The sequence below is a fragment of the Vigna angularis genome, chromosome 5 (genome assembly GCF_016808095.1).
Source record: "Vigna angularis cultivar LongXiaoDou No.4 chromosome 5, ASM1680809v1, whole genome shotgun sequence".
In the NCBI taxonomy this organism is placed as follows: Eukaryota; Viridiplantae; Streptophyta; class Magnoliopsida; order Fabales; family Fabaceae; genus Vigna; species Vigna angularis.
The window spans coordinates 10,968,377-10,984,095 of record NC_068974.1 but is presented as its reverse complement, the minus strand read 5'-3'; the positions used below and the strand labels follow the sequence as shown (position 1 = coordinate 10,984,095).

Sequence of the window (15,719 nt, the reverse complement as noted above, 5' to 3'; positions counted from 1 at the left end):
AATTTTGCATTTGTTTGATGTATGACCATGTTTCATGCAATAAAAACAACAAACATCATGCACCTTATTTTTCATAATTAAAGTCCCTTTTTCAACCCAAACTCTACGAGTTCTCTTAACTTTAGACTTTTTATAATGATCCATGATTTTATTACTAACATTGCTCTTTCTAAAACTATTTTGAACATGTAAGACAAACTTGGTTGCTTTAGAGAGTAAATTTTCAAGTATATCAATATCAAACATGTGACTTTTACAAGATAAACACTCAATATTTCATTTTCATTAGATTCAATCAATTTAGTTTCAAGATTACTAACTTTGTTTCTTAATACTACTTCTTCATCTAATGCTTTGTCATATTTAATTTGGAAATCCTTAAACTCATTTTTCAAATTTTTATGAGCAACATCTAGTTTCTCAGATTGATTTAACAATTCAAGAAAGGCCTTTTGTAAATCAAAATCATCACTTGACTCAAAACTAGAATCACTTACTTGACTTCCTGCATCATCAAAGTCAGCCATTAAACATAAGTTTGCTTCCTTATGTGACTCACTTGAGCTTGAAGTACTAGAAGAATTTTCTTCCCAAGCAATTTAAGCCTTCTTCTTCTTGGGAAATTTCCTTTCCTTCTTTTCTTCACTTCTCTTGTTCTTAGGACAGTCAGTCTTCACGTGTCCTCTTTCTCCACATCCATAACACTTGATGCTTGATGGAGATTCTTGAGTTTCCTCTCTTTCTCCATGATGTTTATCCTTACCTTTTGCTCTCATGAATTTGGCAAATTTCTTTATCATGAGGCTCATGTTTTCCTCATCATCAGATTTTAAGGCTAAGGTCTTCTTCTTGTCTTGATTCTTTTCTTCATTTAGTCTGTTTAGCTCGAGCTCGTGCTCACGAAGCTTTCCGAACAATATTGCCATTGGCATTTGAGAGAGATTTTGAGAGTCCGAGATGGCAGTCACCTTTGGTTGCTAAGACCTGTCCAATGATTTCAGAATTTTAACATTTAATTCATCAATATCAAATGTCTTACCCAACCTTGTCAAATGATTTACAATGTGTGTGAAGCGCTTTTGAACATCAGAGATTATTTCTCCAGGCTACATTCTGAACATCTCGTACACCTGGATGAGTGTGTTCTTCCTTACGCGTTTCACATCATCAGTATCCTCATCTGTGACTCTGAGGACCTCCCACATCTCTTGTGTTGTCTTATAAACTAAAATTCTATAAATCTCATCAAGTACAACAACAGATAAAATAATATTGCGAGCCTTAATATCAAATTGGGCTCTTCTATTTTCCTCAGCAGTCCAGTTAAAGTATGGTTTTTCTACTTCTACACCATCAACAGTTCTTTTAGGAATATAAGGACCATTTAACACCGCTTTCCACATGCCTCGGTCAATAGACCCAACAAAAATTTCCATTCTGACTTTCTAGAAGGCATAGTTATCACTAGTAAAAAGAGGTGGTCTGTTGATGGAAGCACCCTCAACATATACTTGATTTTGATGACCGATCTGATAACGATTCAAAAACCGTTATTTTTATACTTAATTTTGATATTAAAAACACCCTTTCGACTTAGAAACTTGCTTTAACTCATATTTTTGCTTTAGTTTTGTGAATAAGAGAGTTGAAGGTGAATTTAATGGTTTTGTGCTAGATTCCTTTGATTTTGTAGGTTATTGGAATGATTTGAAACAAGAGTTAAAGTATCGAATGGTTGGAAGGCAAAAAAGTCAACTAGAATGCAGAAAACCAAACTAGAGTGCAGAAAAAGTTGCGTTGAGCGGTAATTTTTGTTGAGCGACAGTTTTGAAGTGCCAAATTCCGCTGAGCATGAGTGTCGCACTTACCGCTGAGCGGAAAAAGTGTCACTGAGCGCCATTTTTATGGGCTTGGACTTGTTTTCTGTCATTTTTGTGGGCTTGGACCTGTTTTCTATTATTTTTATGTTCTATTAAGGACTTGCACGTCCTAGGGATTGTATCTTTTGATGGCTTAAGCACATAAACACACTTTTCACCCCTTAGGGGTATATTTGGAGATGGTGACGACTCTCCTCTTCTCTTTCTTGGGTTTTTCTATCTCTTCCATTTTTTCATTCCATTGTTCATCTAGTTTTTCCATGACGATGGAGGGCTAACTGATGGAAGACCATCTAAGATGCACATTGGACCTCTTACTAGAGCCATGGCAAAGAGGATTCAAGAGGAAGAAGGACCACATACTATTTTGCTTCTATGGAAGGTTACTTATAAAATTCCTTCTTCTCTTAACTAAAGCATTTATACTTTGTTTTGTAGGAATTAATAAATCTTGGAGACTATGATTGAGCCATCCAAGAAGATAAATCAATAGATCAAGCAAAAGAGCCAAAAAGAGGTGCTTACGGCATGCACCAACATTTTCCACGTGAAATGGGCTGATGTAGAAGGAAGCACACACCTTGCTTGATGAGCTGGAAAGAGGCATGGACCTTGCTTGATCAAAATAAATCTGAACCATTTGAATTTAGGAGGGAATTAGACTTAGAAATTAGGCTCCTCTTCACCTATAAGTAAGAGGGCCTTTTCCTTGTATTGATTCACTTTTGAGCTTAATGATATGCTGCAGAAATTGTTTTCCAGCTTTTGTGCTCTTAAGTCACCTTTGAATTACTACTTCTCCTCCTTTCCTCAAGCTTCCTTCCTCTGTATGAAGGCCCTCTGAGCTGTGAGGCTTCACCCATACACCTTTCCTCCATTAAAACACATCAAACAATGCATCATTTCATCCATCCGCTGCACCAATTTTCATTACTGGTTTTCTCTGGTCTGTAACCTCTTCCTGCACGTTTCCAGCTGGGAATTGGTCTCCATCAAGTGGTATCAGAGCCAGGTTATCCACGCACCAAGAGATAAGCTATTCATCCATCTTTGCACTCCATTTCTACATTCTGTTGTGATCTCTGTTCCAGCTTTCCAGTTCTGTTTTAAGTACTTTTGTTTCTGTTTTGTGTTTTTTTCCAGTTAGTAATTTCGTGTTTCCTGTGCATTATTTGTGTTTCCAGTAGTCATACATGTTTGTTACTCATTTTAAACGGTGAATCATTCTTGTTTACGTCTCTTCTAGCTTTAATTTTCAATTCCAGTTATGTTTTAGTCTTGTGCAATCCATATTTGCAGTTTTAATTCTGTTTCACTTTGGTTTTCTGTTCTGCTGGGTTTCATTTTGGTTTATTTGAGTTTAGAGTGCTGGAAAAGCTTTAAATCAACCAAATAAGGCAATGAGAACATGTTCTAGCCTTGGTGATGGAAGCAAAAGCACTAGAAACTAATTCTGGTTTCAAATCTGCTCAAGAAATTCAAATCTGGTTTTAAAATTTGAAATCTGTTTCAGCTGATTTTATTTGATTCTGTTGCTTGGTAAAAATTTGTTTGCTGTTATTGGAAGTGGCTAAAGGTGTGGCAGACCATTAAAAGCAAGGAAATGCATCTAGCATAGCTTGGTTGCCTTAAAAACCAGTAGCCTTTTGCTGTCCAGTTTGTTTTGTTTTTCTGTTCTAGCTTTTCACCGTGCTACCATTCTTTGCTGTCCAGTTTGAGTTTATTCATACTAAGCACTTTAATCCTAGCTTAGTTCAGTGTAATAATATTCTCTAGAGTCATTGTGTGTGCTGTCCAACCTTATATCCACAAGGTTCTTAAATCTGGTGCTGTTTTGGTGGGAATTTGCTGCATAAATAGGCTATAGCAAGGGTGAATTGTTGAGTCTTGCTATTTCTGTGCATTTACAACATTTGAGCAAGTTTAAATTGTCATTCCAAAGTTGTTTGCACTGTTCATTTGGTCATTTTTTAGCCTATATGCAGATTTGCTTTTTAAACCTTAAAATTGCCTTTAAAATGGAAGTGCACCACTGAATTCACATTGCAATCTGTTTTCTAGCTGTTTCAATGTTTAAACATCTTTAAAATGATGATACAAAGTTGTTTGATACATCAATTGAACTGCTGAATCACTTCCAATCAATTTTGGGTTTAAAACCACCATTTCAATCCACTTTTTCTGGTGCAGAAATCATTTTCCAGCAACTGTTTTGGTCATTCTTGTTCAAATTCATTTCTGGATTGTAGTAAGAGCTGGTTCATTACTTTAAATTGAAAATAAATGATCAAAATAAGTCAGAGCAAGTGTTAAAAAGCCTATTGAATCGTGCAATCCAGTTTTTGGCAGTTAAAAACCCCAAAACACCAAATCTGGTTTTCATTGGGGCATTTTAACAAACACTTTGGTAAAATATCAAACAGTTTGGTCTGGATGAGTTTGTGATCTGCTATTTCTGTTTTTGTTGCTTTCTTAATCTGTTCTAGTACCATTATTAGGTTCCTTTTGAGTGCTTTCTGTTATTCCATCCCTGTTTCCATTTGATTTCCCATTCTTGGCTTCCAAATTGTCAAACATTCAAAACAAAATCTGGTTTGAAATTCTGGTGCAGTTTGCTAATTCTGTTTGGTGTGTTTGATTGGAATCTTGAGGTGCTGTGGTAACTATTGTGAGGCATCCAGAAGCAGAAACCTTTCCCTACTGAGGCACCATACTAGGAAGAGAAAAGGGGGCTGAAGTGGGAACAAAAAGGGAGCTTTTGAGCAGCTGCAACTCTGCTGTTCCAGCAGCTAAAAATACACCAGAAAAGCTTGAAGTGCAACCTGTTTTGGAGTAGCAATCTGCAGCAGCAAGAGAGTGAAGCTTACATTAGTTTTAGGCCTTCTTTTAAGTTTGTTTACACCACATATCACGGAACCTTTGTTGTTTAAAGTTGATTTTCATTTCTTGGCTAAGTGACTTGGGAAAATGCTCTTGAAGCAATTCCAAGATCACATTTAAACATTGTAATAGTGCAATTTCGTTTTCTTAGTGTGGAAGTGTGTCAAGGGGCTCCAAGTGTCACTTGCACTTTCACTTAGGGCCGTCTAGCATTTACATTCTTGCATCTTTATTGCTTTCTTTAATTTCTTGTTTAATCTTTTTGTTTTAAGTCTCCGTGGTATATATAGGATAGCATAGCATATAGTAAACCTTTCTTTGGTTTGTAGGTTCATAACATTTAAAAAGAATTTGAAGAATTTCTACTTAGAAACTAAATTAAAAGAACATTCTAAGGAAACTCTGGCTAAGGAAGAACTTGGTTTCTAAGCTTGTCCATTTGTGACTCACCTCTTCTTCCTGGGAGCTACTTAGAAACATCTTTTGCTTCTAGAATCTCTTTAGAAATTTTTCACCAAAAACAAAGAAAGCTTGTGAAAATCTTTTCACTCATTACTTGTCAAATATTTTGAAAACTTTGTGAAAACCTTTTCCTTTGACAAGAATGAGTCAATCAAGTGTGCAAGGAAGTTTGAAACCCAATAGTGAAATGTCTTTAAGGGAAGAATTTGAGCAAAGATTTGAACAAAGGGATAAAGAGATTAGTGAGCTCAAAGATATGATTAGTCAACTTTTGATTAATCAAGATAAAAAGAAAGAGAGGTCTTCCCATAGGAGAAGAGAAGAATCATCATCTTCTCCAAGTGAAATTGAGCAAAATAGTAGTCATCACAATGATGACCACTACCAAATGCCTCCTAGAAGACAACATAGAGTTAGAGAGCATTACCCAAGAGAGCCTAAGATTGATCTTCCTTCCTTCCATGGAAAAGATGATGTAGAAGAATACCTAGAGTGGGAAATGAAAGTTGAGCAATTGTTTGAGTGCCACCAAATAGATGATGAAAGGAGAGTCACCATGGCTTCTCTAAGCTTTCAAGGCTATGCCTTAATTTGGTGGACAGCCTTAGTCAAGGACCATAGGCTAAGACACTTACCTCCCATTAGGTATTGGAATGAAATGAGAGCTGCCTTGAGGAGGAGGCATGTACCAGCCTACTATGATAGGGAGATAATGGATAAACTCCATAAACTCCAACAAAGGAACATGAGTGTTGAGGAATATAGACAAAAAATGGAGTTACTCATGTTGAGAGCTGGGATAAGAGAAGAACCTAGGATAACAATAGCTAGGTTTCAAAGTGGACTTAACTATGACATAAGAGATAGGGTTGAACTTATACCCTACAATGATCTCAATGAGTTAATCCAACTTTGTGTGAGGGTTGAGCAACAACTAAAGAGGAAAAGCTCCACCAAGAAAGATTACCCTCATAGTTACAAGAAAGAATATAAGAGGGAGGGTAGTCTAATTAATCCAAGATATGAAGAATCTAGAGAGAGGGAGAAAGGGAAAGAAAGAGCCAAAGAACCTCCAAAAGATAATAAAAGAAAGGAAACCAAATGCTTTAAATGTGGGGAAAGAGGGCACTATTCATCTGAGTGTCGAAATAGAAGGTCAACTTACATTCTTGAACATGAGAGTGAAAGAGAGGGTTCTTCATATAGTGAGTCTGAAACATCCACTTCTGAAGAAGAAGAAGCTTTACCTTGTGAGGGTGACTTACTTATGGTAAGGAGACTCCTAGAAAGTAAACATGTAGAATTAGAACAGTCACAAAGAGAGAACCTATTCCACACAAGATGCAAAGTTTTAGAAAAGACATGTTCAATGATAGTGGATAGTGGCTCTTGTTGCAACTGTTGTAGTTCTAGAATGGTAGAGAAGCTTGGTTTAACCACTACTCCTCATCCTAAACCTTACAAACTTCAATGGATCAAAGAGGATGATGGAATAGTAGTTAAAGAACAAGTAAGTGTACCCATTTCCATTGGCAAATATGAAGATCAAATTGTTTGTGATATAGTACCAATGGAAGCTGGGCACATATTACTTGGAAGACCTTGGCAATATGATAAACAAGCTTTACATGATGGAGTCACCAACAAAATCACCATTCAACACAAGGGAAAGAAAATTATTTTGTGTCCTCTTACACCTTCACAAGTAAGAGAGGACCAAATAATTCTTAAGAAGAAGTTGGATGGAGAAAAGAAAAAAGAAAATAAGAAAGAAAGAAAGAATTTGGTAACCCATGCCTCAGCCCATGAAGTTGTCCAACCTCAAACCTTGAATATTTCCAAAAATCTTTTTCTTGGACAACCTCATTTCCTTCTTTATTGCAAAGAGGCATTTGTTTCAATCACTCATGAACTTGGTTCTCTACCAAAGGGGTTGCAAAAACTTTTAAAGGAATTTGATGATATATTTCCCAAAGAGGTACCAAGTGGATTACCACCTTTGAGGGGAATAGAACATCAAATAGATTTGGTGCCTGGGGCAAGCCTACCCAATAGGCCAGCCTATAGAACCAACCCTATGGAAACAAAAGAAATAGAGAAACAAGTCAATGACTTGTTGAACAAAGGGTGGATCCAAAAGAGTTTAAGTCCCTGTGCTGTGCCTGTGTTGTTGGTACCTAAAAAGGATGGGTCTTGGAGAATGTGTACAGATTGTAGGGCCATCAACAACATAACTGTCAAGTATAGGCATCCCATTCCTAGGCTAGATGACATGTTGGATGAATTACATGGAGCAAATCTCTTCACCAAAATTGATCTTAAAAGTGGATACCATCAAATAAGAATTCATGAAGGAGATGAATGGAAAACTGCTTTCAAGACCAAGTTTGGTTTGTATGAATGGTTAGTCATGCCCTTTGGCTTGACCAATGCTCCAAGTACATTCATGAGATTAATGAATCATGTGCTTAGGGAATGCATAGGCAGATTTGTAGTGGTTTACTTTGATGATATCTTAATCTATAGTCAAAGCCTTCAAGAACACCTTAACCATGTCAGAAAAGTCTTGCTTCTTCTTAGAGAACATCATCTCTTTGCCAACTTTGACAAATGTACTTTTTGTCAAGAAAGTGTGATTTTCCTTGGATTCAAAGTGGGAAAAGAAGGTGTACATGTTGATCCAGAGAAGATCAAGGCTATACAAGAATGGCCAACCCCTAAAAATGTAGGAGAGGTGAGAAGTTTTCATGGGCTAGCAAGTTTTTATAGGAGATTTGTGAAAGATTTCTCCACCATAGCTGCTCCTTTAAATGAGCTAGTCAAGAAAGATATGCCTTTTATTTGGGGTGATAAGCAGGAGTTGTCTTTTGAGACTTTGAAACACAAGTTAACACATGCACCTATTCTAGTTTTGCCTGATTTTTCCAAAGCCTTTGAACTAGAATGTGATGCATCTGGGGTAGGAATAGGAGCTGTTTTAATACAAGGAGGACATCCCGTAGCTTACTTTAGTGAAAAACTTAGGGGGCCTACCTTAAACTATCCTACCTATGACAAAGAGTTGTATGCCATCATTAGAGCTTTAAAAACTTGGGAGCATTACTTGGTAACTAGAGAATTCATCATACACACTGACCATGAATCTCTCAAGTACATTAAAGGGCAAGCAAAGCTAAACAAAAGACATGCAAAGTGGGTGGAATATCTTGAGCAATTTCCCTATGTCATCAAACACAAAAAGGGGAGTACTAATGTTGTTGCAGATGCTTTATCTAGAAGACATGCATTATTAGTAACCCTAGGATCCCAAAAATTAGGATTTGATGACATAAAAGAGTTATATGAAAATGATGAAACATTTGCATCCACTTATTCATCATGTCTTAAGAAGCCTTTTGATGGATTCTATCTTTCTGAGGGGTATCTTTTTAAAAAAGGAAAACTTTGTATACCCCAAGGATCCATTAGAAAACTTCTTATCAAAGAGAGTCATGGAGGAGGACTCATGGGCCATCATGGAGTTGATAAAACTCTAAACATTTTGAAAAGTAAATTTTATTGGCCACACATGAGAATAAATGTTCAAAGGCATTGTTCTAAATGTATAGCTTGTTTACAAGCTAAGTCCAAAATTATGCCTCATGGACTTTATACACCTCTTCCTATAGCTAATACCCCTTGGGAGGACATAAGCATGGACTTTGTCTTAGGATTGCCAAGAACTCAAAGGGGGTATGATTCTATATTTGTGGTAGTAGATCGTTTTAGTAAAATGGCTCATTTTATACCCTGCCACAAAGTAGATGATGCTAGCTATATCTCTAGACTCTTCTTTAAAGAGATAGTGAGATTGCATGGCTTACCCAAAACTATAGTGTCTGATAGAGATGTGAAGTTTCTAAGCCATTTTTGGAAAACTTTATGGGAAAAGCTTGGAACTAAACTTCTATTTTCTACTACATGTCACCCACAAACTGATGGGCAAACTGAAGTAGTAAATAGATCTTTATCTACATTATTAAGGGTAATATTAAGAGGAAATAACAAATCTTGGGATGAACATCTACCTCATATTGAATTTGCTTATAATAGAGTAGTCCACAAGACTACTAATCTTTCTCCTTTTGAGGTTGTTTATGGTTTTAACCCTATCACACCTCTTGATTTACTACCTCTTCCAGAATCATCTTCTTTTCTTCATAAAGAAGGTGCTTCTAAAGCGGAGTTTATCAAGAAGTTACATGAGAAAGTTAAAATCCAAATTGAAAAACAAACTCAAAAATATGTAGAACACAACAACAAAGGGAGAAAGAAAATAGTTTTTGAAAAAGGAGACCTAGTTTGGCTTCATTTGAGAAAGGAAAGATTTCCCTCTCAAAGGAAATCCAAACTTAGTCCAAGAGGAGATGGTCCATTCAAGGTGGTCAAAAGGATAAATGATAATGCATACATATTAGACCTTCCTGAAAGTTATGGTGTCAGTCCTACTTTTAACATCTGCGATTTAATTCCTTTCACAGGAGATGATCAACAGGATGAAGCAGATCTGAGGACAGATCTTTTTCAAGAGGGAGGGTCTGATGGAAGACCATCTAAGATGCACATTGGACCTCTTACTAGAGCCATGGCAAAGAGGATTCAAGAGGAAGAAGGACCACATACTATTTTGCTTCTATGGAAGGTTACTTATAAAAATCCTTCTTCTCTTAACTAAAGCATTTATACTTTGTTTTGTAGGAATTAATAAATCTTGGAGACTATGATTGAGCCATCCAAGAAGATAAATCAATAGATCAAGCAAAAGAGCCAAAAAGAGGTGCTTACGGCATGCACCAACATTTTCCACGTGAAATGGGCTGATGTGGAAGGAAGCACACACCTTGCTTGATGAGCTGGAAAGAGGCATGGACCTTGCTTGATCAAAATAAATCTGAACCATTTGAATTTAGGAGGGAATTAGACTTAGAAATTAGGCTCCTCTTCACCTATAAATAAGAGGGCCTTTTCCTTGTATTGATTCACTTTTGAGCTTAATGATATGCTGCAGAAATTGTTTTCCAGCTTTTGTGCTCTTAAGTCACCTTTGAATTACTACTTCTCCTCCTTTCCTCAAGCTTCCTTCCTCTGTATGAAGGCCCTCTGAGCTGTGAGGCTTCACCCATACACCTTTCCTCCATTAAAACACATCAAACAATGCATCATTTCATCCATCCGCTGCACCAATTTTCATTACTGGTTTTCTCTGGTCTGGAACCTCTTCCTGCACGTTTCCAGCTGGGAATTGGTCTCCATCACTAACCCTTATTATTGTTGGGAAAGATGTAACCTTGTAAACTCTCATGTATTTGAATAGATTCTTAATTTATATGCTTTATTCATTATTTGTTAGGGAATTCATCTGTTTCTAATGCTTGCTCTATTTAACTCATTTAGTGCATGATTTATGAATTGCATGAGTGCTGAGAGGTTCCTTACAATTCAGGTTCTTGTTGAATTCTCCCAAGGGTAATATTTCTCAAGGATGAGGGTATGAGTACTTGGTCGTCTTAAGCTCTTGATCTTCAGACTTAATTATTTAGGAACACTAGGAATTGCACGAACTAGGAATTAGGGCAGGCTTATTGCGCCGAGGAATCGGGTTCTAAGTAATTTAGTGAGTGACGTTAACATTAATGCATAAAGAGAAATTCTTATATACATGAGAGAGAACTTGGTGAAATCAAACTCAAACAACATATTCAACTCATATTATCAACTTCATCCATTTATTTTTGTGTTCAGCCTCAATTGATCAAATTGCATTCATGTTTATTTTATTGCATTTGCATTCAAAACCCAAAAATATGTTCTTTAGAGTCTTAATTAGTTGAGTAATCACATAACTGTTTAGTGTCGTGAGTCTCTTGGGAAACAATACTTGGTCTTACCATGTTTATTACTTGATACGATTCGGTTACACTTGCCAAGGTCTTAATAAGTTTTTGACTCCGTTTTCGGGGATCAAAAGTTTATTCATCACGGTCATTTTTGAAACATTTGAAAGAATATCAAAGCAAGCTCTGATACCAATCGTTCGGCTGTTGACTGATAGCGACCGTTCGGTCTCCGTCTACTTATCTATCGTTCGGTCTGAGTCTTGCTCTTGTTCTTTTTCTGTGCTGATCATTATGTAGATATGCTTTTAAACTTGATGCAGCTAGAGTCTTCATATTTTTCACTTTGTAGCATCATCAAAATTATTAACTTCAAAACACTAATGTTCCTCATTCGTAAGAATCTTCTTATAAAGCTTCATGGAAAATATTTTTCATTTCCCATTCATGGTAGAAATCTGGGGGTAGAGAGATTAAAGCTTCATCGGCCAATAATTCCATCTTCATGGCGAATATTCAATATACTTTAAAGATGTGTATAATATTGAAGAACTCATTGTTGGACCATTAGTTACAAAAGTTATGATTACAAGTGGGTTGGAATGTGTAACACCCCTTTATGGATATCACTTATAATTTATAAAACATCCATTTTCTAAATAAAACAACTTTGATATCATCACTAAACAGTGAACTAAAAATAAAACCTTTATTTACTCATCATAAACAAAGTTAAAACCATCTGAAAACCAAACTTTAATCGAATTCCAAAACTTAAGATGTTGTTCCAAAATTATAATTTAAATGAAATTATTGTTCCAAATACATTTCGAAAACCCCCAAGAGATTTCCTAACATGCTGAGGGACAGCAGGTGACAAGGAGGGTCATGGTTGGGTCGGAGGGATATTGAATTCATCCTGTGAAGTATCACGCAACACTCTCATGACCAGGGCCTTAAAGTTTGTAAACTCTACTCTCAAATCAGTGATTTCCTGGTCACATTGCTCTAGTGCCTGCGTGAGGCGGAGAACGACCTCGTCAGTAGTAGTGGTGGAAGAAGAAGGTTGGTGCTTTAGAGTACCTCCTCTCGATGTTGTATAGTTTGCAGGAAGTTGTTCTCCACCGTGATAGGTGTAAACTTTACTTGCTTTTGTAACTTAAAATGTTGTGTTTTTGAGTAAGTTTTAGTATTAATTCTCATGAAAAGTATATAATTGTTGATGTAAGTATAGTTTGTAATGTTTAAATGTGTTTTGATGCTTTTGTGTGTTTATTTTTTGTAATAAAATAAGGGTTGGATAATATCAAAGAGGCCTAGCCAGAAGTGCATCAGTGGCCCAGCCAGAGCGCACTAGTGGCCTAGCCAAAAGTGCACCAGTGGCCCAGCGACCAGGAACCAGTGGCCCAGCGAGCCAGTAGCCCAGCGAGCTGGACCAGCTCGCCCAGCTAGCCACTCGCCCAGCGAGTGGATTCCACTCGCCCAGCGACGGACGCTCGCCCAGCGAGCGTACCTTCCTCGCCCAGCGAGAAATCACTTAAGGTTCTTCTCTTTAAAAACGCGATCCAGAGGCAGAAACCAGGCAGTTCTGGAGGGGAGAAGCTAGGGGAGACTCTGCAGCTCACGTTCATGCTCATTTTGGGTGCTCCGGAGTGGAATTTCAACACTTTCTACCATCCAATCCATCCTTTATCGCTTCTATGATGTATATGTGTAGCTAGAACTCCATTTCACTGGGGTTGAGAGTACATTTCTGAAACTCTTTGTAATTTCTATATTAATGCATGATCTTGTATGAATTTTGTGTTCTATCTTTATTATTCATGCCTATGATGAGAATCTGAGCTATTTGAACGGTTAAATCATTGAGAAATGTATGAGACCGCGGACCTAGGATAGAACTGCTAAAGGATTTCGAGTCCTAGACATAGGAGGAAATTTTTAGTCATCTGTGACATTGTGATTAAGGCAAATCTGATAACTAAATTATCTAAGAGATTAGGATTTAGTTTGAATGATTCTGAACGGTCATCTGAGAGATCAGGATTGCATGCGCCTAGGATGTTGATGCTTAATTTTGAGGAATTGTGTTAGTAGAAAAATTACTTGAGTGATGAACTTGAAAATCAACCCCAGTGAACTTTAATTCATCTGTTTTTACCACTTTAATTTCATCTGTATGCAAATCTTACTTGTGTTGTAAAATTAATCGCTAAATTAGTAAACTTTAATCATTCTGTGAATCAAAACAAATCTCTTGGGAAAACGATTTTCGGACTTACCGGTTTATTACTTGTACGATTCGGTACACTTGCTGAGGTCCTAACAAGTTTTTGGCGCCGCTGCCGGGGATTTGTTTTTGTTTTCATTGATTGTTTGTTGTTCATCTGGTTTAGTTGATTTTAGCTATCTTTTGTTTAAGTGTTTATTGTGATTGTATTTGAATTCTTGTGCATATCTGTTATCATCTGTAGAGATTGTGTATTTTTGGATTGTTTTCTTTTAGTTGTGTTTTGTATGAGAAGCAGAGAACAGGTTGAAAATCTACTTTTCGATCCGGAAATTGAAAGAACTGCTCGAAGGAACAACAGCAGAAGAAGGAGACAAAGTAGAGAATCCAGAGAAGCCTCTGCTATTTCTGAAGAAATTCTGGACTCATCATCTGGTCAAAGAAAAGAAGAAATGGAAGATAATCGCACTGGAGAAGGTTCTGGGCAAGGAAGACGTACTCTTGCAGATTATAACACTTTCTCAGGACCTCTACACTTCAACAGTATTGCAAGACCAGTGGTGAATGCTGCCAACATGGAGATGAAGCCAGCTCTTATTCATCTAGTGCAGAACAATCAGTTTCATGGATTATCTCACGAGAATCCATACACTCACTTGGCTACTTTCATGGAGATATGTAATACAGTGAGGATTCACCAGGTTCCAGATGAAGCAATCCGACTCAGCTTATTTCGATTCTCATTGGCTGGTAATGCAAAAATATGGCTGAATTCTTTTCCAGAGAATAGTCTGACAGTCTGGGATGATGTGGTTGCCAAATTCCTGAACAAGTTCTTCCCTCAGTCCAAAGTCAATAAGGGAAAGCAGGAGATCTCTTCTTTCCAACAAGATGCTGATGAAACTCTAGGTCAAGCATGGGATAGATTCAAAGGCCTACTGAGAAAAACCCCTACTCATGGATTTGATGAGCCTACAATGTTAAATTTGTTTCTTGGAGGGCTGAAATCTCAAACAAAGTTAATGTTAGATGCATCAGCTGGAGGTAGTATCAGATGGAAGACGCCTGAAGAAGCACATGATCTGATTGAAAACATGGCTGCGAATGATAATGAAGTTCAGAGTGAAAGAGCCCAATTTCAACAAAAAGGTGTTCTTCAGCTTCAATCTCAAGATGCCTTACTAGCTCAGAACAAGATTATGACTCAGCAACTTGAGACATTAATGAAGAAGTTATCTCAGCTACCTAAAGAACTACAGAATGTTTCTCAAGCTCAACATCAGACGGGTCAAAGTTGTGAATTATGCGGAGGAAATCATAATAATGGTCAATGTGCAGTGCAAGGCATGTCTCATGAAGAAGTAAATTATATGGGAAATCAAGGTCGTCAGACGAATTATAATCAAGGCCAAGGTTTTAATCAAGGATGGAGACCTTATCCGAGTATGGGACAAGCAGGTCCATCCAACAGACCACTTCCACAGAACTTTCAGCAACAACCTTCTCTGACAGAAAGAACTTCAAAACTGGAAGAAACTCTTCAGCAGTTTATGCAAATATCAATTTCCAACCATAAAAGTACAGAAGCCTCACTTAGGAATTTGGAGATTCAGGTGGGTCAATTAGCTAAGACGTTGGAAGAAAAACCAGTGAAGGACTTTGGGGCAAACACTGAAGTAAATCCAAAGGAAGACTGCAATGTTATTACCACAAGATCTGGAAGAATGCTGGAAGAAAGAGGGATTGAGAAAAAAGTGAGTGAAGAAAAAGATGAGATGAGTAAACAGGGAGATGAAGAAGAAGAGAAAGAGGATAGAGAAAGTGAAAAAGAGAGAGAGGGAGAGAAAAAGAAAGAACAGATGTACGAGAAACCTCTTCCATATCCAAAGGTTTTCTCTAGAAAGGAGAAGGAAAGACAGTTCAAGAGTTTCATTGATATTTTCAAGAAGTTGGGAATCAAGATGCCCTTCTCAGAAGCACTGAAACAAATACCTGCTTACTCGAAATTCATGAAAGATTTGCTCACCAAGAAGAGAAAGTATATTGAGGAAGAAACTATAGAAGTACAAGACCAGTGTAGTGCTATCATTCAAAAGTTGCTCCCACCAAAGTTTAAAGATCCAAGCAGTTTTACAATTCCATGCACCATTGGTAAACTGGCTATTGGGAAAGCGTTAATTGATCTTGGAGCCAGCATCAATCTTATGCCTCTGTCTATGTTTAAAAAGATTGGAGAATTAGAGTTGAAGCCCACACGCATGACTCTACAATTGGCAGACAGATCGATCAAATATCCGCATGGAGTAGTGGAAGATGTGTTGGTAAAGGTAGACAAATTCTTATTTCCAGTGGATTTTGTTGTCATGGAAATGGAAGAAGATACAGAAATTCCTT

At 37.2% G+C, this 15,719-nt stretch overlaps 1 non-coding gene across 1 annotated transcript; it reads right to left on the bottom strand.

Moving 5' to 3' along the window:
- Positions 1-14,186: 14,186 nt before the first annotated feature.
- Positions 14,187-14,289, bottom strand: LOC128196848 (small nucleolar RNA R71). Its single transcript, XR_008249255.1, has one exon. It is a non-coding gene; the product is annotated as a small nucleolar RNA R71 (small nucleolar RNA).
- Between the last annotated feature and the right edge of the window lie 1,430 nt (positions 14,290-15,719).